This window comes from Aythya ferina, assembly GCF_964211825.1.
Source record: "Aythya ferina genome assembly, chromosome: 8".
Lineage (NCBI taxonomy): Eukaryota > Metazoa > Chordata > Aves > Anseriformes > Anatidae > Aythya > Aythya ferina.
In genome coordinates, this window is record NC_140304.1 from 19,390,180 (window position 1) to 19,416,062 (window position 25,883).

Here is a 25,883-nt window from a genome sequence, read left to right on the forward strand (position 1 = left end):
TAGAAAGATAGACTCTAGAGAATAATCTTCTTCTGAATAGAAAACTGGGGGTCTTGTGTGTGCTAAGCAGTCTAGTGCAGTCTAGGACAGACTGAGTCAAATCTGTTTGCCAAGGGAAGAGATATTTACTATATATGTAAATGAAGTACTTTAGCTTTGTCCAAATAGTAAGCAAATCATTAAATATAGATAAGATGTAGTTATCAAGGACAGATCTAGAGTCATTTATAGTGTAAATTCAGTTGGCACTGTTTTTCTTGTTTGTATGCCAAACAAGGTAGCTTGCTGCCCTAGTGATCTGCTGTCCCAAAATACAGTTTTGATTTGTTTTCTTGCAATTTTCAATTATCATAATAGCAGGGTGAAAAAGCATGCTTTTTTCCTTTGTATAACCAGAATTTGGCTATTTAAAAATCTTCTCTCCAAGAAAATTACAGTGAAAGGTTTGTAATGAAGCTTTTTCCTCTTGATGTTTCTGTCTTTAGCCCCAACCTTTTTCCTTTTCCACTAGGGACTAGTGAAGTGTCTGAGGTAAAAAAAAAAAAAAAAAAAAAAAAAAAAAGTGGCTCAAACATTTTCTCCACATATACCTATGAATACTCATTGAAAAGACTGTATTTTTAAAATAGTCTTTAGATCCCTGCATTGCATTTAGACCTCAGCTTTTGCTCCAGAGAAGAGAGAGCAGCAGAATAAGCACACTTAAAAAATTCTCATGTAATTTGGAAATCAGAAGAGGAATCAGACAAGGTTGGAAAAAAATGGGGCGGTTTGAAAGCACAGGTGAAGAAGACAGACCTGCAATTCTGTGGAATCCCCCTTAACTGTGAATTTGCTTATGTCTTAAATACCCATCAATAGCACAAAACATCCTTTACTTGCCTAAAAACTTTCTAAGAAACTCCCCCACCTTTGTAACTACCTCTCTTAGTTACTACAATGTTTGGTGTTTTCTGACTCCACAAGTCACAGTGAAGTTAATTGCATCTGCCTGCTCAAGAATACAAATAAACTATTTTCTGAAAGGATTTTTAAGGTATGGAGTATAAGCTGTTCTTTCTGTTGCATCATCAAGAAATAATACTGATAGATTGCACATTTCCTAAACAATAGTGCCATCCCAATTAATGATGTATCAAAATATAGAACTAACCCATAGAATTCTTAAAAAGGGGAGCCTCTTGACTTTTTGGAACTACAATGAATTTGAAGAACTGACAATAAGAAAGAAAGTAATCTTTTTAACTTTGAACTGGAACAGATTTGATACCAAAATCACTAAGAAACAATAAACATCAAACAGTCCTATCTTTTGAAGCTATTTTTCAGAGTTGTGGCATTTTAACAGAACACAGTAAAACCTCCAACATTCAAATACACTTTAGAGTAAGCAAATACACAGGAAATGTCACCCAAATACTAAAGGCATAGAGCATGTCCAGACCGTACAGACACTTAGTGTTCACATTATTTATTTTTGAATTGAAAGGATTTTTTGAAAGTGAACTATATTTTTTCCTTGTAAATACAAAGTTCCCACAGTCATAACAAACTTGCTTTAGAGGTAAGAATTTGCAAGCTGAACTTCCTCCACAAATGTTTGTCATATATCTTGCAAGGCTAAAAATCCTGTTTGGTGTTTGTAGGTGAAATCCTTTCGGAAATGTGAGAAGTCAAATGCTATGATTCTAATTTTAAGCCTCGTCACTCAAATACACTTTTACTTGACTTTACTCAAAGTTTTTACAGAAAGGTTCTGGCATAAGCTGTGAAATGTTCAATTTTATGTGTGTTGATTTCATTTTGCTGGAAAGTGTGAAAATTGGAATTAGCGTTAGGAATTATTCAAGAGATAATGAATGAAGAGACAAAAAAGTGCTGATCATCAACTCCCACTGGCCTTAACATGAAAATGCTGAATTTTCTGACATGTTTTAACTACACAGCAAGTTAATCACTGTTTTACAGGCACCTTATTACACTGCAATGATCAAGACAGTTTGTGTGGTAGTTATGAGACACACTCTCTTGCACTAAGAGAAGACAAAGATTGTACGGTTTAATTTATAGCATCTGAAAACATTGCAATCCTGATATCATTTTTCTTTAGCAGAAACATAACACACTGCTAGTATATTCCTTGAATTCCAATGGTGTTTAAAATAGCCAAATAAGGTAAGTGGTTTGTTATCACTGACATAAATGTTTATATCTCATGGTGACAAATGTATAAGGAGTGCAGAGTGACTGTATAATTTTTAGCTGCTACCCACAAGCATGTCAGTAGTTCCCTTATCTCTTGAAGGGTCCTAATAAATGACTCCTGCTGGTTGAGGGAGAACCCACACTTAAGTTGTTTACTTTCCTCTAATTGGCCATTTCTAAGACATTCCTCACCAAAGGGATCTGTCCCAAATTCCACATCTCAGTAAAGGAACCATTTTTCTGTTTTAGGCTCCATTTATTGGATATATATGAAAATATATTGAATTATCTTTTAATCCACATTATATTACATGGCTAAACTTAAGAGAATGGTAGTTCCTGTGCATTGAGGCAAGCATTAACATTTTTTTCCTGGGTTCTCTTTGATGCCATGAACAGAGACTCCATGAATGCTTGCTACTAATAGGTATCAAGTGAATATTTGGTAAAAGGCTTTTAAAAGGAAAAGGTAGTTGTTTACTCAGCCGGTCAATTAGCCATATGCTATTTTTTCTTTTAACATTTCTGTTGCTCTAATTCATGTTCTAGGCAGAAAAATGATCTCTGATCAAAATTAAATCATTATCTCAGTTCTGAATACTGTCAGCAAATAAAGCATGCTGCTTTAGTTCAAATGTGTAACAGTGTGATAAGGATCATTAATTCAGATGGGTCAGTTCTTTAAAGCCATCAATTCTGACACACTGACTATATTATGAAAATGCAGTACTATGAATCTGATCTATTCTAGGAAAATGAAATGGACAGTTTGTTTTGTACAAGCATCACAAATATCATGAGATTCATATCATCTGTGCATTTACTACATTCTAACCTTTTGACTTTTCTGAAACCATTGTGTGTTGCTAATCTAATTCCTCCATTAGCAAATATGTCTGCTTTGAAACAGCTTTTCTCACTAGCTTAGGAACAGAGCTAGACAGAAGTTTTCAACTCTAGCTCTTCCAGTAAGAAATATGATTTTGGCTACGCCAAAATATTAAATAATACCATGTTGATTTTTCACTAAGTTGCTAATTTAAAAATATAAAAAAGTTCTTTTAATATAATATATTTCAACTTCTCTTTTAATAAGCTTTTCAAGACTTACTTTTCTTTAGTAAATTGATAACATGTTCTGAGCACTTAAAAACACTATTCAACCTGAAGCAATTTTTGGTTTTTCAGAATTTTCAGTGATCTGTACTTTTTTTTCTTTTTTTTTTTTTTTAAATCATCCTTAATGTATATAAATTCCTGCCTCTTCCACTAAGTTACGCTCTTAGGAAAAATAGTTTTATGGTTGAGAATTCAACCGAAGGGTTAACCATATCCCCCAGTGCTAGAGCATACAATCAATTGCCAGGAGAATGCCTCCAAAAATCTTAGTGACAGGAAAAAAAATCATGTTGTACTGTCTTCTTTTGCCTAAAACACTTCATTATTCATAGTGGTGTATGGACTGCATATAGAACTTGGCTTAGGTATGCTCCTTCCACACTTAGGTCTCTAGTGAGCTGTTAAAATCTTCTTAGCACATTCACAAGGCTTTTCATTACAGTCTAGTCCAGTAATAGAAATGATCCATCAATATCATGATCAAATGACAGGGCATGGAGAGCCTGCCTCTGTTTAACCAGTCTGTGTAATGTATAGAGTCTTATCTGCTAACTACATCTTGAATAAGTTTGTGTTGGGGCATGCTGCATTCTTCTTGGAAGTTTTTCAGAAGTTCTCTTTCTTTTATAAGTCTAAAGAAATAGGAACAGATTTTTCCTTTTCCTTTTGAAATGATGCTGGACACATTTTGCTTTCTTCCTATTGGACCTTAAGCATGTGAAGGTTAAATGTGTATGCAAAGCTGTCATTTACTATATTAAGTTGATTGTCTATGTCAGTCATGCCTATACCCTGTTTGTTGATATGTGTTTAATTTTTTTTGTGTGTTGACATTTATCGTCTGCTTCATATTAATGGATTATGATTACCTTCTAATAGTGTTATGTGTGACTTTGTCCTCCAAAGGTACTACTTCTATGATTATGTTGGTTTTGCAGATTCCTGTGCTTGCTGAGGAAGACATGACTAATGATTGAAAATTATGTATAGCCTGATAAGCTGTCAGTGACAGATATACATTACATGTGCTAGCAGCAGTCCAGATGTCAGTGTTATAGGATACTATTACCCCTTCAGCAGTCCTTAATTAAGATTCAGCATTGTTTTCTAGTTTTTTTGAAAGTCTTCAAAATTATAGGAAAAGAGTTATATCAGACTGGAAGCTGGATTTTTGATGTTGCACTTTCTCTTCTAAACTCATTTTTATTTATGTAGGAGTTGTGTAGAATAATGTAAGTGATTTCTAATTCTTCATTATTGGGAAAGGTGTATTTTGGCAGCTTGATGAAAGTGGTTCAGCCTCCGAAGACTATAGTAGTGATGATTTTTATTTTTTATTTTTATAATTTCTTAAAATTTACTCTGGAAAAGGTATGAGGTCTGTGAAGGGAGAATTAAATAAACACTCATGCAAAATGGCTTACTTAATATTTTAACTAATGCCTTACCTCTCTTTTTGGCTCTGTTTGTTCTTCTTCCTCCCTGAAGCTTAAAATTAGGGGATGCGTTCTGCTTGTGAAGGCACTGCTCTGAAGTGTGGGAAGACTGGATTTCCTACCCAGTTTTTCCAAAGGCTTTGGGGATAATTTGGGAATATCAATTAATTTGGTGTTTTCATGTCTGTACCAAACAAACCCCTTTTCTCTCTCAAGAATCATATTGTACACAAACCGCCAGTAAACTCCAGCTGAATTTCATATTTAGTGATGAAATTTATGATACAAATGGAAAGTATTACCTGCTTTTCCAAATCATTGCCAAATACAAAGTATCATTTGCTAAAAAGAGAGCTTTGTCTGAGTTAAAAGAACTTGATAGCAATCTTGTAATGTGATTTCTGTGTCACAATGCTGAACATGTGTAACTGGTTCTACCGTTTCCTGTGAAGTGATTCTCTTTTTCAACAGTAAAAATAACAAGAGGCTTTATAGTCATGAAGAAAGTGAATTGGTTCTTATTTATATGAGACTTCATTGCCTTTTCACTGTGAAAAAATATCATAATGATGAGATTGCAAGATAATACACCTATATACCCAGTGTTTAGTACGCTAGTAGTTTATTCTGTATTTTTTTTTCTGTACTATTCTGTAGTTTATGTAAACTATTTGCATTTATTTAATTTTGTGCTTTTTATTACTTGGTTCTGGTCAGGTTGAATTATAGCTATATTTGAAAATTGATTTGCATTTGGGTACCTAAATGGGGTTTCAGTTAAAGTACAAAAGTTTGAAAACTATTCAGTCTTCATAATACTATGTTGTAACTCTAAATGGGAAGAAAACAGCTTTGATTTGTAGAAAGGCATAATCTCTAATGGCAGCAATACATCAAAGTATACTATATCTGCTATAACATTCATTAAAGCAGAAATTGTAGGATTAAAGCTGGCACCTGTTTTCTGCTGGCAAGGGAATTCACTCAGACTTGAGTAGAAAGGTGGCTGTTGATCCTTAGAATATGAAACCAACTGACTATTTGAGATTTGGTCCTCTTCTGATTTTCCTAGAAAGGAAACTCACAAAGGAGGCTAGAGGTGCCTTGGAGAGAACAAACCAACAGGCATCCTACAGGCAAACACCAGCTTCTCTTCCTCGGTTAATCTTCCTATGGAAAAACAAAACACATTTGATGTTTTAGATCACTAAAACTAATATTAAAATCTTCCAGAAACAGTTTTTTCCTCATCTGATTACTTTGCTCACAGAAGACTGTTGTTTTGTTTTATATATAAATATTTTTAACAGCATAATGCAAATGTGGTTATGCCAAAAATAAGGTGTGTCATTAATATTCTTCTTCATTTACAAGCTAGATGTGTACTACCAATGAGAAACATAGTGGGGGAAAAAATCCTGACATTATTCAACTGCAAAGTTGGTTCAAAAAGATTCAAAGCAAGTAACTTCTTGTAGTCCCCTTTGGTGATGCATCTGGGTCACGGGCAAGTTAGCGATGAAGGAGCAATAACTTCTTCAGATCAGCAGAAGCTGAAGAGAAACCATATTCAAACAGCCTGGTAACAAAAATTGCACGATCTACATCTTGGCAGAGTCCTTTTGTAGTGTCTAGCCAAGACATTGAGAGAGGATTAGCTTAAATTTAATGTTTTCATTTCTAATGTGCTTCTATATATTTTACTTGTGCCTTCCTTATACTGCTGTCTGTGGGGCAGACATACCATGAGATAAAACTATCAATTTTCACATTCTAAAGCATGACTGGAATAAATAAATGCATTTTGATTTGGTATTTCTTATAGTCAAAGCTGATACTCAGCTTTTGATACTCAGCTGAAATCTAAACTCAATTGTTTTATCTTGAAAACTATCATGAATTTATCGATGGTACTCATCCTGGGAGTGCTTGATAGTTTTTTTGTACTAGAAGAGAATGAATTTTACCAAGTTGGGGGTAAAAAAAAAAAAAAAAAAAAAAAAAAAGAACACATCATCTTTCCTATACTCTGCCTATCATCATGATATCTAATTGTTTTTGCAGGCCAAAGGGAAGGGAAAAAAAAGTGATTCAATTGATAAAATTAGGAACTTGGCTCTGCCAGCTGAAAACTCAAGGAGAATAAAATATTGTCTGGAGTCATGGAAACTAATAAATCCTCCCATGACAATATTTAACAGGTTGGCAGAGGGGATAAAATTACCTTTCATAAAAATGCTGTGCAGACGGTAAAGCTATGGGAATTAAGACAGGATCAAAATTCTCTAAATACAGCAAATCAAGGAAATCATGGCGGGGGTTGATTAAGTTCATGTGGAAATTGCTTCTGCCTTAAGATTCTCCAAGGACTTATTCAGATATTTTGGTTAGTTGATAAATCATCTAGTGATTTTCAACATGTGCTGTGTTTTGATACTTTGACTTAAAAACACACATTTTAGGAGTTAGCTCTTTATAATATACGTTGCCTGGTTTTGCAGGTATTATGCATGCAGTGTTTAAAGGAAACTCAACAGCTGGGTGGTTTCTTAGAGTGCAATCTTTATAGTAACTAGACACATATTCTGATTCCTGGGTCCACTTGTGTGGAAGAGCTCCAGAGAAGATGTCATGTGGTCTTCTCTGCTTCTGTACCAAGAGGTTGAGGGGCACAGGCAAAGGTTTTTTTACCAAGCATGCTTCTCTCACCACACAATGTATCCTAGACAAACCTTGATCCTAATTTATGCCAGCCTTCCTGCATAGTCAGTTTAACTGTAATTGCATAGGTAGAATTCTTGTTTGAACAAAAGATCTCTGGATTATTAACAAATTTAGAGACTGTGACACTCCATATAACAAGAGGTACAAAGGAAAATGGTTAAAGGGAATAAGGAAGGGACTTCACATTAAAATTGTACTGGGGGGAGGGGGGAGGACCTCACTGCTACTGTGATAGATGCCCTAAAACTTTATCAGCTACTTCCTCAGTGGCAACTTCATACCTTATGCTCATTCAGTTTTCTGTTGAGTGGCAGAAAAATGGGAACAGCTGAGGGTATTCAGTGTCTGGCTTTACAAGACAAATGAGGTACAACTGTAGACCAAATCCATATTCTTTTGATACTGCACTCTTTCTCTTCTCTTTCTTCAATACGTCTCTGAACATACTTCAAAAATAATGTTATGCCTTTCTAAAAGACCAAATATATATTGACGTTTGATTTGGGATGAAGTCAGTTTCAAATATAAACAATTTGGAACTGTTAAGATGCTTGGAGGCATTTTCATTACAGTGCTTTAAAATTTGGGCCACATAAAGGTCAGCAGAGAAAAATAATAGAAAACAAAAGAGCAGAAGTTTATTTCAAGGAAAGAAAAAGAAAATTAATACTTTTCTGTAAGATACAGATTTGCAGAGGGTCTGATTTAAAAATAAATGTATTTTTTCAAAAACATTGCCTAGTCTACCAAAATGTTGCGTAACATGAAATGAAACTTGCACAAATCAAAGTTTTCATGATTTATGGTGTTTACTTTTTGCATATCTCAGCTCAACAATGAAAGGAGTCTGTACAGTTTGGTTGAATTTAAAGTCAGCTCTTATTGAGTATCAACAGTCTATCAACTAATAAAAGCTACAATGTTTGATTTACAAACCCTCCAGGAGAAAGATTTTGTTTGTTAAAAAGGACCTTTTCCAGTGCCATTAGAAGAATCACAGAAATATTTGGTGTTTGTTTTAGGTTTATACATCTGGCCTCAGTTTCCTATCAAATATTTGTACTTTCAAGATAAAAATTGCTGGTTTCTGTCAGCAGTGCACATATCAACAAAGGAAAACAAGAACAGTAGTGGGAGTGGAAAACTTTGATCTTTGACATTTTTCCCTCCAACTGCTGATGGTGATTTTTGACCCTGATGTGTTAAAAAGGTCAAAGAATCTGCTGCTAAGTTCATTCCAGGTGTCCTCGGATTGATAACAGATTTGTTCTATGGGGCGCTGAAATGGAAGAGACAAAAGATGTTTGGTCTGTGGTAGTGCAAGAGAGGGAGAGCAAAGAAAAAAGTACTTGTGTGGACGGCCTGGTGAAAACTGTGGTAGAGCACTAGAGGAATCTGGTAACACCAGCTTTGGTAGGCTGTGTAGAATCCCAGTGAAACAGAAATTCAGTTTTTTGAATAGGTGTTATTTAATAAATGCCACATATTGTTTAATAATAAGGTTTTGGACTGTTTACAAACTAAGTATTTTTATTATAACAAAAGAAGAGAAAATATACCTATTAAAGCCATGCTTCTGCCTACTTAGAGCCCATGTAACTTTGCTACATTGTGTGATGCCAATGAAACCACTCAGAGTCAACTTCAGATTACTTTTAAAATATCACAGAGTTGCTCAGTTGTAATCCTAAACTGCTTGCATATTTTTTTTAAATAAGTTCTGTATAAAAGTCAGTATGTGATAACCGTGGGGTGGGTGTGTGTGTGTTAAGGAGCTATTGTTTATATATCACAGTGTTTTTGAAGGTTCTTTGTGGTGCAATGCAGTGGGTTGTTTTAAATGTGTGTAATAGCAAATACATGGGTAATTCTGCTAAAGTGTGAGCACTCCTTCAGGACTGATGTCAAAGTGGAAAACATGCCTTGCTGGAGAATACCCAAAGGCAATGGAGACGAAGAATAAAGGAAATATTGCTATTATACTCATTTTAGTTATAGTAAGCAGATACATAGAGGTTAAGCTATTTGCCGTGGGCCATAAGGAAAGACTGTGAAATAGTCAGGAACTAGCCCAAACTGTTTTATCAATCTAGACTTAACAATGAGATATCACTCTTTTAGGGGTAAAATTGTCTTATGCATTTTTTGGCAATATCAGAGTAGGATATCTGCTTGGTATTGAGTCTCATGAGTTCTGTTCTGGAAGATTGATAAGAACTCACTGCTACTCAGAAATTATGGAAAAGTTGATTAGTGTCTAAATAAAATAATTAGTCTGGAGCAACTACTAAGATGTAATGACTCAAAGCTATCAAGAACTGTGTGTGTTGAAGTATAAATGTATGTGTACATAAAAGAAGGAAACAGCTTTCAAGTTTTAGTCTTACTTTCTTTAGGCTTATTAATTTTAAGCACTTAAATATAAATGTGGCTTGTGTAATGTGATTTTATAAGAAAACAAATCATACTGTTCACTGTATTATTTACTTGTTTTCCTAATGTTTGTCAATAAGACATAAGGTTACCTAATAGTTAGTAAAAAGGAGAAAAAAAGGCAAAAAGAACAAACCCAGAAATCCCTTCAAATATAAAAATAAATGGGACAAGCAGGAAGAATAAGAAGGAATTCTTCTGCTTGTTAGCAAGAGTGCTATTCTAACTTATATCCATTTTAGAGTTTGGTACTCACGCTCCCACTCACTGCTCTCCTGCTTGTTACCTGTAAAATGCTCGATTTCACTTAAGCAGATTCAGTCTGTGTCACTGCTATAATGATTCTTGCTCACACCCCCATGGGGCATTTTCAAAGAAGTGGCTTTCTCAAGCTCAAGACCACCTACTCATAGTGGTCATTGGCACTTCTTTTCTTTCATGAGAATTAAGAGAAATTGTGCCTCTTCTGGTGTGCCAATCAGTTAATTAAGTCTCCTTTAAATTCTGCCTGGGTACTAAATGTTATAAATGTTTTATTGGCAATGCACAGAGAAAGAAAATGGGAAGATAGTGTGTCCTGAAAAGTAATGTTAGGTTGTCGCTAAGCCCTTTACAAGCTTGAATTCCTGAAATATGATTACCTTGTCTTAATATTGTCCCAAACAGTGTTTTTTTTTTTTTTTTTTTTTTTTTTTCCTCTCTCATTTAGTTTTTTTAATCTCTGTGCTCAGCCCTTTGTCCTACAATAATAGGTATATGCTCTCTGCGTTCCTAATTTTGAAAACTGAAAACTGAGTACTGTGTTCAGTTTTGGGCCCCTCGCTACAAGAAGGACATCGAGGTGCTTGAGCGGGTGCAGAGAAGGGCGACGAAGCTGGTGAGGGGCCTGGAGAACAAGTCCTACGAGGAGCGGCTGAGGGAGCTGGGCTTGTTCAGCCTGGAGAAGAGGAGGCTCAGGGGTGACCTTATTGCTCTTTACAGATACCTTAAAGGAGGCTGTAGAGAGGTGGGGGTTGGCCTGTTCTCCCACGTGCCTGGTGACAGGACGAGGGGGAATGGGCTTAAGTTGAGCCAGGGGAGTTTTAGGTTAGATGTTAGGAAGAACTTCTTTACAGAAAGGGTTGTGAGGCATTGGAAGAGGCTGCCCAGGGAAGTGGTGGAGTCACCATCCCTGGAAGTCTTCAAAAGACGCTTAGATGTAGAGCTTAGGGATATGGTTTAGTGGAGGGCTGTTAGCGTTAGGTTGGAGGTTGGACTCGATGACCTTGAGGTCTCTTCCAACCTAGAAAATTCTGTGATTCTGTGATTCTGTGAAAATCAGTTTCATTAGCAGATACTCACCAATCTAGTTATTTAAAATAAAGGACTTTGTAATTAATTAGCCCATGTTAGACTTAAAATAAAAGCTATCATTGAAAAATCTGCCTTTGAATGTAAAAACAAAACAAAACTCTGTATTTATTTTGATGCTTGGTCAATAGACACATACCATGGATTTTCTTTTAAAGAAAACAAATCCAGCATGTGAGACAAAGCTGCTTTTTCAATATAAGTAAGTGAAAGGCCTTTGAAGTCAATGACTGTGTGTAGTTTCTGCTCATCTATTAAAAACTTTTGCTAAGAACATTTTCGTAATACAAACAGAGGCATTTTGCCTCTTGACAAATCTAAATTAATTTTGTTGTGCAACTGGTTCAAGCTGGAACATTTATATTTAACTGTGGTGTGGTGTTTTTTGTTTTTTTTTTTTTTTCTTTTCTGTGAAATGAACATGAACTAGTTATATTTGTGAGACTTAATGATTCTTATTAAATGTATTAATGAAATGGTCTTTGGCAGTCCTTTGGCAGGCTTTTGAAAGTGAAGGGTTGTTTAGACAAAGTGAATATTGGTGAGAAAAAATCAATATGAACTTAATATGAAATATGAATTAAGTCTGTTGAACTTGCCTATTGTGTTAAATTTTCACATTCAAAGTGCTTCAGATCTTTTCTCCATAAAAACAAAATGAAAGCAGGCTATCTTAATAGTTTTACCAAACTGTCACACAGTTTGTTTTCTTTTTTAACTTCTTTCCCTTGTCATCCAGATATTAGCACTGATAGAGTGTTTAGAGCACAGGAGACCCTAAAATATATCACCATCTCTCTCAGGAAACAAAGTAGTTGAGATAAATAAAGAGATCAATTCCAACTGCCTGTAAATAATGGAACATAGAGCTTCGATCTTTGTCTTATTCACTAATTTCTTGTCCCCAAACTGTGTTTGTTTAGAGTTCAATTTCCTGCAACCATGTACTAAGTAGGAGGGTTTTTGATTCCTACAGAGAAAATGAAGGCAAACAACTTGCTGTCTTGGATTAGGTTTGCATTCAGGTCATGTTTCAGATCGTTTCTAGAAATACTTTTATTTGGTTACAATTGAAGCTGAACTTCTAATACCAGTATTTGGCTATAGGAACTATGGTCCTCTTGTGCTTGTTGTGTCTTTGCCTTAACCTGGAGTGGAAATACTCCAGATGACTTTAATGGAAGTGGCTTTAATTAGATCAGACCATACTAAATGTGCAGATGCATTCAGAAAGGAGAATGCTTTCCTGTAATTGCTCTATACTCGGCAGTTACATAAGTATGTTCATAAAATAGCTTAGGCTGATGGAAGCTGATGAGATTCTGAGCGATGTAATTATATACTTTTGCCATATAGTAGAACCAAAAAAATGTTTATCTGCTTTTTTTTTTTTCTTGTCTGTATTAATATGCTGTAGAATTAAATAAAAATCCCTGCAGCAGTGCAAAGCATAATCATCCTGATTGTTTATTTTGAAAATCCCATTCACTTAAAGGGCAGGCAGTCTTGTCTTGAGCAGCAACACTGAACAGATGCTTTTGTTGTAATAACCAGAGAGGAATTTGGACTGTAAAAAAATGTATTTTTAAAAGCAATGTAGTAATTTTGGCATAAGAAACCTCATATTGCTTTCTATGCGTGCGTATTCCTCGACAGCTCATGGTACAATCCTTAAATGTACTATTTTACAATGATCTAGGTGCTATCTGTACATAATAACACTTCTGAGCCTTATGTGCAGCCATATGCCCCTGCCCCCATTTAAGAATCACATAATGGTTGTGACTGGTCCTATCAAGCACAACACACACTGATATTAATCATCATTCTTTTGCTTGTCTTACTCAGTGGATATTTCTCTGCATCTCAGCTTGTTTGCTCCTTAATTGTATTTGGGGGTCCCAGATTTTTCTCGTACTTCTCAGTTTTAGCCATTACACCATTACTTTACTGCAGGCAGCCAGCCTGGGTTACCTTTGTTGTTTTTTTCCAGGCACGTGTTATTATTGTTTAGATAATATTCAAGAAACCCATACTAAACACTGTTTTGCCAGAGCTTGGTCTAAAAGCAATTTTAGCAAGTCACTCAAGATCTCTGGCCAGCTAAATGGAAAAAACAAAACAACAACAGCAACAACAGAAACACTAAAACATCACCTTCTATAAATAATTATAACTGTCATTTGAAATTCATGGACAAATGTGGCAACAAATAGAAATAATCTAATCCTAGAAAAACACCCTAAATGACTGTCAGGTGTACAGCGAGACAGTGATCAGGATAAACTTATAAACTTACTGACCTGAAACTATCTAATGTAACTCTCTTCAACAAGACGTGTTGTACCAGATGAGTAGAAGAGGGGAAAAAGATGACTTCAGGAAACATTTTTTCCCCTAAACTTTGTATGAATCAAACTATTTTTTTTCATTCTGGCCGCTGAGGAGTGTCCTTCCTTTCTTTTCTCACAGTCCATAGGGAAAAAGAACTGTGCTCGTTGTGACAGATTATAAACAGTCTTTGAAAGGAGTTTGCCCAGGCAGCCTAGCTGAAGTGCCCACGGGGATAGGGAGCAGTCCCTGCTTGACAGAGGATGGCTAGAAGAACTCACTGCAATCTTCTGCCATCATGGGCTACTTCTTTCCCAAAGAATAATGAAAATAGTCTTCCCCACATCCCAGCATCTAAGGATCATGTCAAGTAATAGAAACTGTTAACCTGTGCGTTACTTGCTGACCAATTGCCAAATTGTTACTGAGGCACTTGATTTTCTCATGCTAGCTAGATTTATAGTGAACAACTGTAACATAAGAAAGCTTTCATGAAGGCAAACTAAGAACCAACCAGTTCTTGAGTCTATAAATCATGCCTCAGGTAAACTGCACAGAGCCAGTCGCGGGGAGGCCACTGAAGGAGTGCAAGTAGCTTGCAGGGCAACAGAGGGTTGTAGAAGGTAGGGATAAACTTCCTCTGTGCAATTCACACTGTGTACAACCACATAAATGGAGTGTGCTGGGACTTGGCATGCGAAGGTAACCTGGTGTCTATTGTTTGTGCCTGAGGTTTGAGTGATACCCTCGTCACCCCCACGTGTCTTCCAGGCCACTGCCAGGTGGGGATTTTGTGCAGATTATTAAGCCCTTGGGGTGCACTGGCTGAAAACGGAAATAATAAATAGAGATAATTTTACAACTAGACCACTTCTCTCTACCTATTAAAGGTAGAGAGTTTTCATTATAATCTTTTCCAGCCTCCTTCTTCTCCCTTGTCTTTTATCTCATGAAAGAACCAAGCTCCAAAAATTCAGATCAAGTTTCCTGAAGCTCAGCAGCTCAATTCATGTTTAGCTAAAAGTGAACTGACTTTCAGAAATGTTGAGCACCTGTAGCTCCCACTAGCTTCACTGGGAGCCCTTTGTACACATAATTTAGGATAACTGGGCCCTCTGAGATTTTAGCATCCTGTAGGAGCATCTTTTTCTTCCAAACAAAAGGCCAAGTAAAATGGTACAGACATGGCTGGTAGATGCACCTGTGGCACAGTCTCAGCCTACAATTTCAAGCATCTTCTGTGTCCATTAAACTCTAACGATGAATCAAGAGAGTGAAATTTTACCCCCAAAGGTTGTTCTTGTTTTTATTTTTAAGTATTTTTCCCTTTTGTTTTCCAGTCAGACATATTTTGTGCCGATGCTTTCTCAAAGCAGCTTCCCATTGTATGGAAATTGATCCTGTAGATGTGCTTCCAAACCTTGTGTGCTAGAGGAAGAAAAACCTGCAATTCTGCAGATTTACAGCAATTCCAGGCTGCTTCATTCAGTCACAACCAAATCACATCACCAGCTTATCTCACTCTCCCCTCACTTAATGCAGAATACTTAGTCATTTTCCCAACGTAATGCCTTAGCTAACCTGTTAATATTATTATACCTTCTCTGTGGTTCACTTTAATTTGCAGTTAATATTATTTCTATTTTTTGGACTCTTCTCTCTGAATTTAGAAAATTAAAAAGGCTTTCAAATGCAGCTTGATAAGGATTGGCAGTAAACCTGAACATAACACTAAAGAGAAAATTATTAAATTAACAATGACTGATAGTTATTGTCATATCTCAGGGAGATTTTAAGTCTTTTACGGGGACTTTTTAGTAGCATAATGTTGTCTGTTCTCAACTGTCAAGGTATTTAATGGGATTTTCCAGTGTAACTTTAAATTATTGTATTGTTAGTGAAACAAGATTACCGCACAGGGAGAGAGTAGCAGAGAAGTCTATTTCACATCCAGGAGGCTATGAAAAATCTACTGCTGTATTTAGAGATAAACAAAAGGTGGCAAGCAGAGAGAAAAGAGGATCTTTAATGTCACAGCTAAAGAGCCATCAAAAGACAATGAGTACGTGGACCCTCCTGTGCACCAAAGCAGAAAATACATACACTTTGAAAGGTGCCATCCTGGGCTCTCTGAATTAGGCCTCCCTTCAAATACCCACTAATTATGATTTTGAACAACAGGGCAATCAAGGTTAATGTATTTTGTCAGGAGGTTAAGAGAACTCATACTCCTAGGTTGTGCTACTATGACAGAGGATTTTGAGAATTGAGCTGCATTGCTGTTTAAAAACAAAACCAAAAAATTCTATAAAATTCTCAGTCTTAAAATCTGGATACTGTCTATGAATTAATTTTATGTGATTTTTAGGGGAGGACAAGTGGCAATTTTTGCTGGATAAGAGAAGTAGCAAGCACTAGGTCAGTTACAAGAACTGACGAATGAGATCCCTGCATTGAATGGGGTTGCAGTCAAAGGCCATAGCTGCATTGTGAGCCAGTGTGTCTTGATTAAACTCCACACAGACAGTAACTTGACTGGGCTCTCCAGACAAAATTTCAGAAGGGAGAGAATGTGCCTTTCCCTTCTTTTTTCCTTACAAGGAGTTAAATTTTTATTCCCATACATTTTAAAAAAGATAGGTCTTAAGACAGAGGCTGGCGTGGCAGTTTTGTACTCTGTTGGATCAATTGTTAGAATGGTGTGCTGATTTTTCAGAGAATCTAGAGCACTGGCTGACGTGAAAGGATCAATATCAGATGGTTGGATGATGAGGTTTTGACAATTGTTTTTATATCAACACTTCCCTTAAAGCAGGGGATGGAAATGCTTTTTTCCTTGGCAAGGTCTGAATAAGCCACCAGACACTTGTGGCAGATTGCATGTTGATCCGTGCTTTAACGTTATCCACTGCTGACTCTTTGAGGTGAGGGAAGACCTGTCTCCATCTCTCCATCTTTTCCTCTTCTTCTACAGTGCAAACACCTTGTCAAAACATCATGACAGTTTCTGTGCTGGTTCACAACAAGTATGTGGACTTCTAACTAGCAGGATAGAAATTGTAGTGCAGGGAAGCTGACACTGGGTGCTTGAATTCTAGATGCTCTGCCTGGAAGGTGCCCTGAGCAAAATCACACAAGCTACCCATGGGAAGAGTGCAATGGGGTTCAGACTCACCCAGGGGGGCTGCATCTGCCTTCCGGTGACACCCAGTTATTTCAGAACAACGCACATGGCTGTGGGCCTTGTGAAATGGAGTCAAAGGCCACCTCTTCCAATATTACAAACAATTATATACAAAATAAATAAAAGACAATACACGATGACTGACAGTCACTATTAAACTTTTATACTTAAGATTCTGGTGTAGATTACTGCACTGTTTTTTATAGGAAAAAGACGGGAAGCAGCTTCATCTAGGGTATAAAAAATGGCAGAAGACTGACTAATTAAAAGCAAGGTGAGGAAGTGATACTGGGTCAGTGATGGGCCTGATTTTCATCAAAGAAACAGAAAGAAGTGTAATCACTAGGAGAATTTAGTAAGGATGTGCAGAACACTTCTCACTGCTAAGCTGAGGCAGGAGGCATAGAGACTGAATAACAAATAGCTGGACTAAAAAAGAGATCTAGTGTTGCAGAGTGGGAGACGATGCCCACTCCCCAGGAAATCTCAGGTGAGACACAAAACTATGAAATGAACTTTGGAAAACATATGACAAATGGAAAATGTGACTGCTCTTAAATTTCTGTTATCTTAGTAGCTAGAAGAAGAATTAGGTCAAGAATATACTAACTGTTGAATGAGATTGTAAATAGTTTGGGGGGAATTTCAGTCTAAAATTATATTGTCCTTATAATTTCAGCAGTTTATTTAGGTTTGAGAACCCCGTCAATGAAAGAGGTAAGAAAGTGAAATATTATTGTCATCAGTGATGTTAAAGTTTAGAACCTCAGTGAACTTGAAGAATGGTTATATTAAATGAAGTTAAAGCTTTAAAGGGAATGAGGCAAGAAAGGCAATTTATAATCACTAGTAGCCAGCCTAAAGAAGACAGAACCAACAAGCAATCACAGAAAAATGCTATTTTACTTTACTTTACTTTTCTTTACTTTACTTTTCTTTACTTTACTTTTCTTTACTTTACTTTTCTTTACTTTACTTTTCTTTACTTTACTTTACTTTAGCTTTGAGCTAGAGAACTTCTGAAAGGGGAAAAGAAAACAGCAGAAATCTCTGAGATCCAGACAGCTGCAATAACCAGTGGAGATCAGCATATCTTCCATTTTCTCCAACTAAATGCTTTGGAGTAAATTATATCAAGAAAGCTCTGGTATAGCTGAAAACCAGGCTTCCATGCATCCAAAAATATAGAATGAACACCATGTCATTGAAACCAGAACTGAACACTAAAAATTAGAAAGTCTTTCTGTCTAACATCATGATAGGAATCTAAAAAGTGTTTCCATATGATTCTTTTCACTTAAGATAAAAATGTCCTGAAGTTTGAAAGGAAAATTTAAATATTTGGAATATCTCTATGTTTATCCAATTTTTACCTGCTTGACTAAATATTACATAAATGTAGGCACGAACTATAAAGCCTAGGAACTTTCCTATTTATTTTTTCCATAAGTAAAATCTTAACAAAATAAAGATTAGTAGTTTGACATGAGAACTTTGACATGTTGAGAAATCTGTGGGACTTCTCAGATACACAAAGTGCAACAAATGTGTAAACTGTTATATAGTGTAAGGAATTTACATCTCAATCCTTTTATCTGAGTCAAAATATGTACTGAAAGCCAGATTCTAAATTTTTAGAAGGCAAAGTCATTATCATCTGAGTCATTCTTTAAATAGTGTTGTGACTGAAATGATGGTTAGAAAAACAAACGTGACTGATTTCCAGAATTTTTCCAAGATACAACATCCTTATAATAGGGGGAGAATTTGGCAGGGAGAAAAAAGTTTTATAATACAGAGCTAGCTTCAGCTAGCTATGAAGAAGCTACCAACATACCATTATTAATTACCATTAGACACAAGAATTTTCAAAAAATTCAACTACCTGTAAGCAGATAGAGAAGTATGCAGGAATTGATGATCTGCATAGTTAATATATCTGTATTCATAATGTTTTTGTTGTTGTTGTTTTTAGTTTAGCAGCCAAACCAAATAAACGGTTAATTAAAAAAACAAAAACAACAAAACAAAACACAAAACAAACAAACAACCAAAAGACAAACAACAAAAAAGCAAACAAAGAAAACAGAAGTAGATTATTGAGGTGATGAGCTTTTCTACTGATATTTCAGTAACTCCTCAGCACAATGTTAGAGACAGACTTACTCTCCTTTCCCACGTGAGCAGAAGAGGGAATTGAATTTACTTTGTCCTAGAGGAGGAGACTAAGCCTGGATAAGGCTAACAATGGAGGATGCCTAGCTGGATTTTCCAGAGAAAATTGGGTCAAACCCAATTTTGGGTTTGGGTCAAACCCAAAATCTTCAATGCAAGTAAAATCTCATTTTAAAGTATTTTTGGGGGCAGTTACCATCTCCACATAAGCAGGAGCCATAGTTGCCAATCAATATTAAAATGAACAAAGAAAAAAGATGAAACCATCCCAATCTGTATTTACTAGAACTCCAAACTACTTTTAGGAACATGGTAGCCAGCTGCCATTATGTTCACATTGATGGGCCAGGATTTGTAATGTTTGTGTCAGTTTGTCATTTATTATTTTTGAAACAATTTGGAGGGAGCAGAAGCAGCGACTATTTTTAAGAGCTGCTGTTTTTCATGTTTTTGCCAGGGTGAACACTGAATTGGGATGATCCTTAGCTCTCAAACCATTTGATTTCAGGCTGTTCATTTTTCATACTCTCCAATACGATTGTCTAAATACAGTGATCATCCTGTTGAAACGCCTGCACTGGTCAGCAAGAGAAAACTTCTGAATTGATCTCTCTGCTGTCCCTGTGACACAGCTCATGCAAGCATGTATATTTGCAGGGAGCAAACTGTCTCAGACACAGTACTCCTAAAAATATACTGCCTTTTCAGAGGTGGGGTACACAAGGATGCATGGTTGAGGAAGCTGGTAGATTTCAATTTTTGTAGAAGAGAGGTGTTAGGGAGCTATTTCACTCTGCTTTTCATATATACAAAATCAGCAAAAAATGACTAATAATGGAAGTGAAATTCTGGAAAGGAAGTGCAAAAGTCATCTATTCAATCTCATCCTCCTCCTGTAAAGTGAAAATCTCTTGAGATGTGGTTGTCGTGCTGCTTCTTAAAATCCTGCCAGTTGCAAGGGTTTCAGAGCTTTCACAGGTAAGCTGTTCTAGTGCCTAAATGTCCAGGGCTTGACTATTGAGAAAGATTTCCTAAAATATTAAGTCCCCACTGCTGTCAGTAAGTGTTCATAACTCCTTAGGGAAGTGTGGAGAAAATTAGTCATTATACTTCTCATTGCAATATTTTATGTATTCGAAGTATTTACTACACACTTTTCAGATATTTACTCTCTAAATGGAACAATTATCTTTTTTTTTTTTTTTCAGTCTTTCTTCAAAGTTCACAATTTCCAGACATCCTTAACATTTTTGTTGTTTTACTCTAGATTCTCTCTTATTCCTCCAGCTTTTCTAATGAAGCACTACAGCTCTGTCATTGTAGAGGAGGGCAGAATTACTGCTTGTACTTATAGGTGACATCCTAGAAAATTTTGCTTTTCTTGAAGCACCTGCATATGATTAATTTCACTGATTTTGTTTCTATGTTGTAACTTTGAAACCTCTTTTCAGTCCTGCTGCCATCCCAGTTACTCCAACTTTGTATTTGTACATATTATATTTTTCCTTTCTAAATGAATTACTTATTTGATGCTGTTAAAAACAAACACCCAGACTTGCTAGAATTATGTCTTGCTTATGAAAGCTTCCCATAAAACATAACCTGATTCTTAGCTTTAAATATCATTAATGTTTATTTACCAATACCTTGTTATTTTATTTATTAAATTTGTCACTATGCTCTGTTTTGCATACACTCATGCTTGCTCATGCATAGTTTATGAATATAGAAATTAGTATCTCATTAACTTGGTAATTAGGCCAATGATAAACAGCTGTTTGTTTACTGTGCAGGGCAAGATTTCTACTGAAGTTTCTTACCTTTCATGCACGGTTGTTGTTTGGAATCTCTGTCATAGAAAAAAAAACGTACATGGATTAGTAATATCTACTCTTACTTGTTATTGCCAGCTCAGTGAAATCTCAGTTATAAGAGTTCTGACAGACAGACAGAAATAAATTGCTGTATGCTTTGGATATCCAAGGAGCCATAGTATTAGTTGTGTTAATTAAACACCCAGATGTTCCAGCCATAGACCAGGATCCCAGTGTGTAATCTATCTGCTGTACAAACATGCCAAAAAAACTTACAAAGAGAGAAAAAGGATACAGACACAGGGATGCAAAGCGATGATGGGACTATATTATTTACAAAGAGTTTTCATACTTTAAAAGTAGAGCTTTACATTACATGTCCTTTCTGCATCTTGTGTTAGATTGAATTTTAATAGCATGTAGAAACCTATAATAGGTTTCCAGAAGTTCTATCTGACCTTAGATTTCAAGCCACTTTTGTCTTTAAACCTGCCAACATTCTCCCTCCCCCATTTTTGGGGGTTTCTTTGCCTCTGTGGTTGTGGGTTAACCGATGCCTATCAGAGAGGAATTCTTCAGAAGAATTAATGCGATGCCTCTGGAAGGGGCAAACAGTGTATGTGATAACCAAGGTTTTTTAAATATCAGCATTGCAACTCCAGCACTGCAACATCTCTGTAGAGATAAAGGCAGGAGACCTGTGATGATACCCATAGTGCACGCTTCGTTGGGTTAGAAACTGGCTGGATAGCCGGGCCCAAAGAGTCGTGGTGAATGGAGCCAAGTCCAGTTGGAGGCCAGTCACTAGTGGCGTCCCCCAGGGCTCGGTGCTGGGGCCGGTCCTCTTTAATATCTTCATTGATGATCTGGATGAGGGCATCGAGTGCACCCTCAGTAAGTTTGCAGATGACACCAAGTTAGGTGCGTGTGTCGATCTGCTCGAGGGTAGGAAAGCTCTGCAGGAGGATCTGGATAGGCTGCACCGATGGGCTGAGGTCAACTGCATGAAGTTCAACAAGGCCAAGTGCCGGGTCCTGCACCTGGGACGCAATAACCCCAAGCAGAGCTACAGGCTGGGAGAGGAATGGTTGGAAAGCTGCCAGGCAGAGAAGGACCTGGGAGTGATGGTGGATAGTCGGCTGAATATGAGCCAGCAGTGTGCTCAGGTGGCCAAGAAGGCCAACGGCATCCTGGCTTGTATCAGGAACAGCGTGACCAGCAGGGCTAGGGAGGTGATCGTCCCCCTGTACTCAGCTCTGGTGAGGCCGCACCTCGAGTACTGTGTTCAGTTTTGGGCCCCTCGCTACAAGAAGGACATCGAGGTGCTTGAGCGGGTGCAGAGAAGGGTGACAAAGCTGGTGAGGGGCCTGGAGAACAAGTCCTATGAAGAGCGGCTGAGGGAGCTGGGCTTGTTCAGCCTGGAGAAGAGGAGGCTCAGGGGTGACCTTATCGCTCTTTTTAGGTACCTCAAGGGAGGCTGTAGCAAGGTGGGGGTTGGCCTGTTCTCCCACGTGCCTGGTGACAGGATGAGGGGGAATGGGCTTAAGTTGAGCCAGGGGAGTTTTAGGTTAGATGTTAGGAAGAACTTCTTCACTGAAAGGGTTGTGAGGCATTGGAAGAGGCTGCCCAGGGAATTGGTGGAGTCACCATCCCTGGAAGTCTTCAAAAGACGCTTAGATGTAGAGCTTAGGGATATGGTTTAGTGGAGGGCTGTTAGCGTTAGGTCAGAGGTTGGACTCGATGACCTTGAGGTCTCTTCCAACCTAGAAAATTCTGTGATTCTGTGATTCTGTGCCCTGAAAAATCCTCCAACAAGGTGAAACTATTCCTATTTATGGAGCAGAGGAGTGCACTGGGACCTGCAAAAGGATGAACTCACCCTTACTGTCATCTCCCCAGAACAACACATGCTGGTTGAAATAACCTCTTCTTCCTGTAATGTTTGGTGATTATCAAATTAGGAGGGAGTCCTTGTATGTAGTGGTGATTTCCTGTGCAGAGAAGTGGGGGTTACAGACAGATCCTTTCCTTTCTATCTCCAGGAGAGTGCATCCGGGTAGGATGCAGAACTGTCAGAGCAGGGGAATGCAGGAAATCCTCACAGAAAAGGCTAGGTGAATTAAATCACCTTCTCACATAAGGCAAGATGGGGAATAGATCAACTTGTTCCCAAAGCAAAACCCATCTGTAAGTTTTCTTAATGGCTAATGACATATAACCAACATCTCACTTGGACAGAGAGGGAATTTATAGTATGTTATACTTTATGATTTTGCATAAAGTATAATATATATATATTATATAGTATAGTATATATAGTATAAAATATATATTTTTTTGCCATAGAAATGGCAGTGTTAGGCAGGAATTAAGCCTTACCCATATGATTACTATTTGCTATAACGTTTATCAGAATCAGGTAATTAGCTGGCTATCTCATTAGTCACATTGTCAACATGTAATTGGTATTCTGTGTTTTGTGCTGTTTTAGCAGCATTTTTTTTTTTCATTGATTTCTCTGGCCTTTCATTTTATTTTTAGAAAGAGAAAATGTGTCATTCTGGCTGCTTTTTTTTTATTCCTGAGAAAACAGAATGTCCCACAGTGGGAGAGTTTTCAGGTATTCATCAGCTATTCTTGAAAAAAGTATAATCACACCATGGCTGCTCTGAATCTCAGTAGATGAAAGTGGGGAAATAAATTGCAGAATGCTTTAAGATGTGAGGAGTTGAGAAGAATACGTATATTTGAGCCCCCTTTTTTTTTTTTTTTTATAAATGGTAGTTGTCTTTTCTGAAAAACTTTATCGATAGCACAGGAAAAGTCTGTGCTGAGTGATGTAGAATATTCTTATTCAAAATAAAAACTGATTGAAACCTGTAGTTTTTCTAAATCTCCAAATGCTGCTGAGTATTCTCAAATGTAAACAGAATACAAAACATCATCAGTATTGACATTTTTATTTAAATCTTGGAACAAGTCAAATACTTGGCAAAGTGGACTGTGATTGCAAGACTTTATATTTCTGAAGTGTTTGTGCTCTGGATGCTGTGTATTTGACTTTTTCTTTGAAACCAGTGGCAGTCTTAGATACTGTATTCCCATTCCCTCCTTCAGTTTTTCCCATCTGCAAGTCCAATGGACACTTTTCTGGGAAGTCTTCAGGACTTTCCACATTCATTGGACTCTGAAGTCCAAGTATGGGGAGAGGCCAGTCATTGAGCAAGAGGAGAAGAAAAAGAAATACAAATTCTCTTCTGAATGAGGTCTGCTAGGAAATTTAATGCAACATAAGGCTTTAATGGATTTCCAAGTCCTGACTGAAATAACGGCATTGGTTTCAGCATAATTAGACAACAATGTTCAATTCAGTTACAAAATCCGTAGTGTGAATCTCATGGGGATATGTTGTCTATTAGCAAATGATAGGGACCAAGAACTTGCCTGAAAATAAGGGGCTTCTCTGCCTCAGGCTTCTCTGCGACATCTAGGATTCACTGGCAGGACTTCAGAGGTTGTGAAAAACCTTGTATTTCTCAGCAAAACAATTGGAAAACACTGTTTTGCAAGTATTTCCTTTCTTTGACAGTTTAATTTTTGTTCATCAGAATATGGTTAAAATTGGTACTATTAAATGTAATCAAAATTTCCTCAAAATGTTTCACAGCATTTTAGAGCATTGCTTTTATTCATATCATTCTGTTTTTTGTGCATTTTTCCCAAAATATGTGTGTGCAGACGTTCACAGAATGTTCATTTTAATCCTGAAAGCTCCTGTTCTCCCAATAAACTCATTTAAAACTTGTTTTCTGTGAGTTATTTATAACATACAAAGCAAAATTAAAAGAGAAGATGTTTTTAAATGATCTCTGTGACAAACCACAATTAATTAAGAAACAATTCCAACACTAGTTAGCTGGCATGAAAGTATATATTCCGTAAAATAATGAAAAATTATAAATTTAGGAGAGCAGTGACATTTGCAAAATATGTGGAACTCGTGAAATGAATTCTTTGTTAAGAGCTGCTTCCTCAGCTCTAATTAATGTTGATATTGGGTAGCTATGTTGTGTCTTGATTTGCTATGTATCTAACAGTTGATTACATGCTGCAGGAGAAGGAGGGCTCATTTTTCCTGAAAGCATAATTGTGTGGTAACTATCATTGATTTTTCTGTGCTAGAAACTCTCATCTATTATTTTCAGGTTACGCTCTTATTTCCAAAGTAATATTTAATTCCAAACTCTCAGACTTAAACTCATAAATAGCTTGGGATGAAGTCTGACTTGTGTTCTTGACTGCATGTAAATTAGTAAGTTCCTTAGCTTTTACTGTCTATGGCATATGTCTTTTCATTATAAATGTTGTAGTCTAGAATAATGAGTTTGGACGATCTCCCTCCTTTTGTGGTACCAGTTTGTGTATAGTAGAGATGTTGGCCCAGCAGAGAAACTCCTATCTCAGTAGGTCTGTGGTAGCAGACAATCTTTTGCATTGGAGGAAATTCTGGGAAATTCTAAGCTGGTGCTGATGGAGCTCTTTTAGCCCTGGCAATTCGCTAGGAGAACAATCTCCAACTTTAAGCTAGGATAGGAAGAGCAGAATTTTTCTTTGCTTGCTGTTTCACCTAGGAAACCCTGATGGACAGAAGTCAGTGAAAATTGCTTGTACCACAAATTCTCGATTCAAAAGCAGTCAGCAGTCAAAGAAAAGCTCAAATTTACAGCACTCTGTCATACATCAAAAACAAGGTTAAATTAATTCAAATTTTACTATGAAATGGTATGTGCTGCAGCTGATTGTATCAAGACTTCAGTCCTTATGGTCTTCACCAAGACCTGCTGCATGTGGGCATAATTTCAAACAAATTTATTCAGACTTCTGCTTTCTTGTATCTTGTAAGAGGTGAGTTTGAGAAGTCAGGATTCCTGCTATTACTTGACTGTTGATGATAGATACTGCGTACAACACAATGAACGCTTGCCATTAATTCAGAATAATCAATGAAGAAGAAACCTAGTCATCGGGAACAGATATGGAATCAAACCAAAAATAATAATAATAATAATAATAAAAAAAAAAAAAAAAAAAAAAAAGAACAAGGAAGGAGCA

General features: G+C 36.8%; 1 protein-coding gene across 5 annotated transcripts in view; it reads left to right on the top strand.

Annotated features, from left to right (window-relative positions):
- The window catches only part of LOC311440967 (uncharacterized protein), a 181,617-nt gene that overhangs the window by 45,701 nt on the left and 110,033 nt on the right, over positions 1-25,883 (top strand). For 2 of the 5 annotated variants that reach the window (XR_014695682.1, XR_014695687.1), the window contains one exon: positions 4,263-4,752. The exons of 1 other annotated variant lie outside the window; for it this stretch is intronic. The gene's annotated coding sequence lies outside the window, so the exon portion shown is untranslated. Of the gene's footprint in view, positions 1-4,262; positions 4,753-4,812; positions 5,356-5,832; positions 5,948-25,883 lie in introns of those variants that run through there. 2 more of the 5 variants (XR_014695685.1, XR_014695686.1) reach the window with 2 other exon arrangements.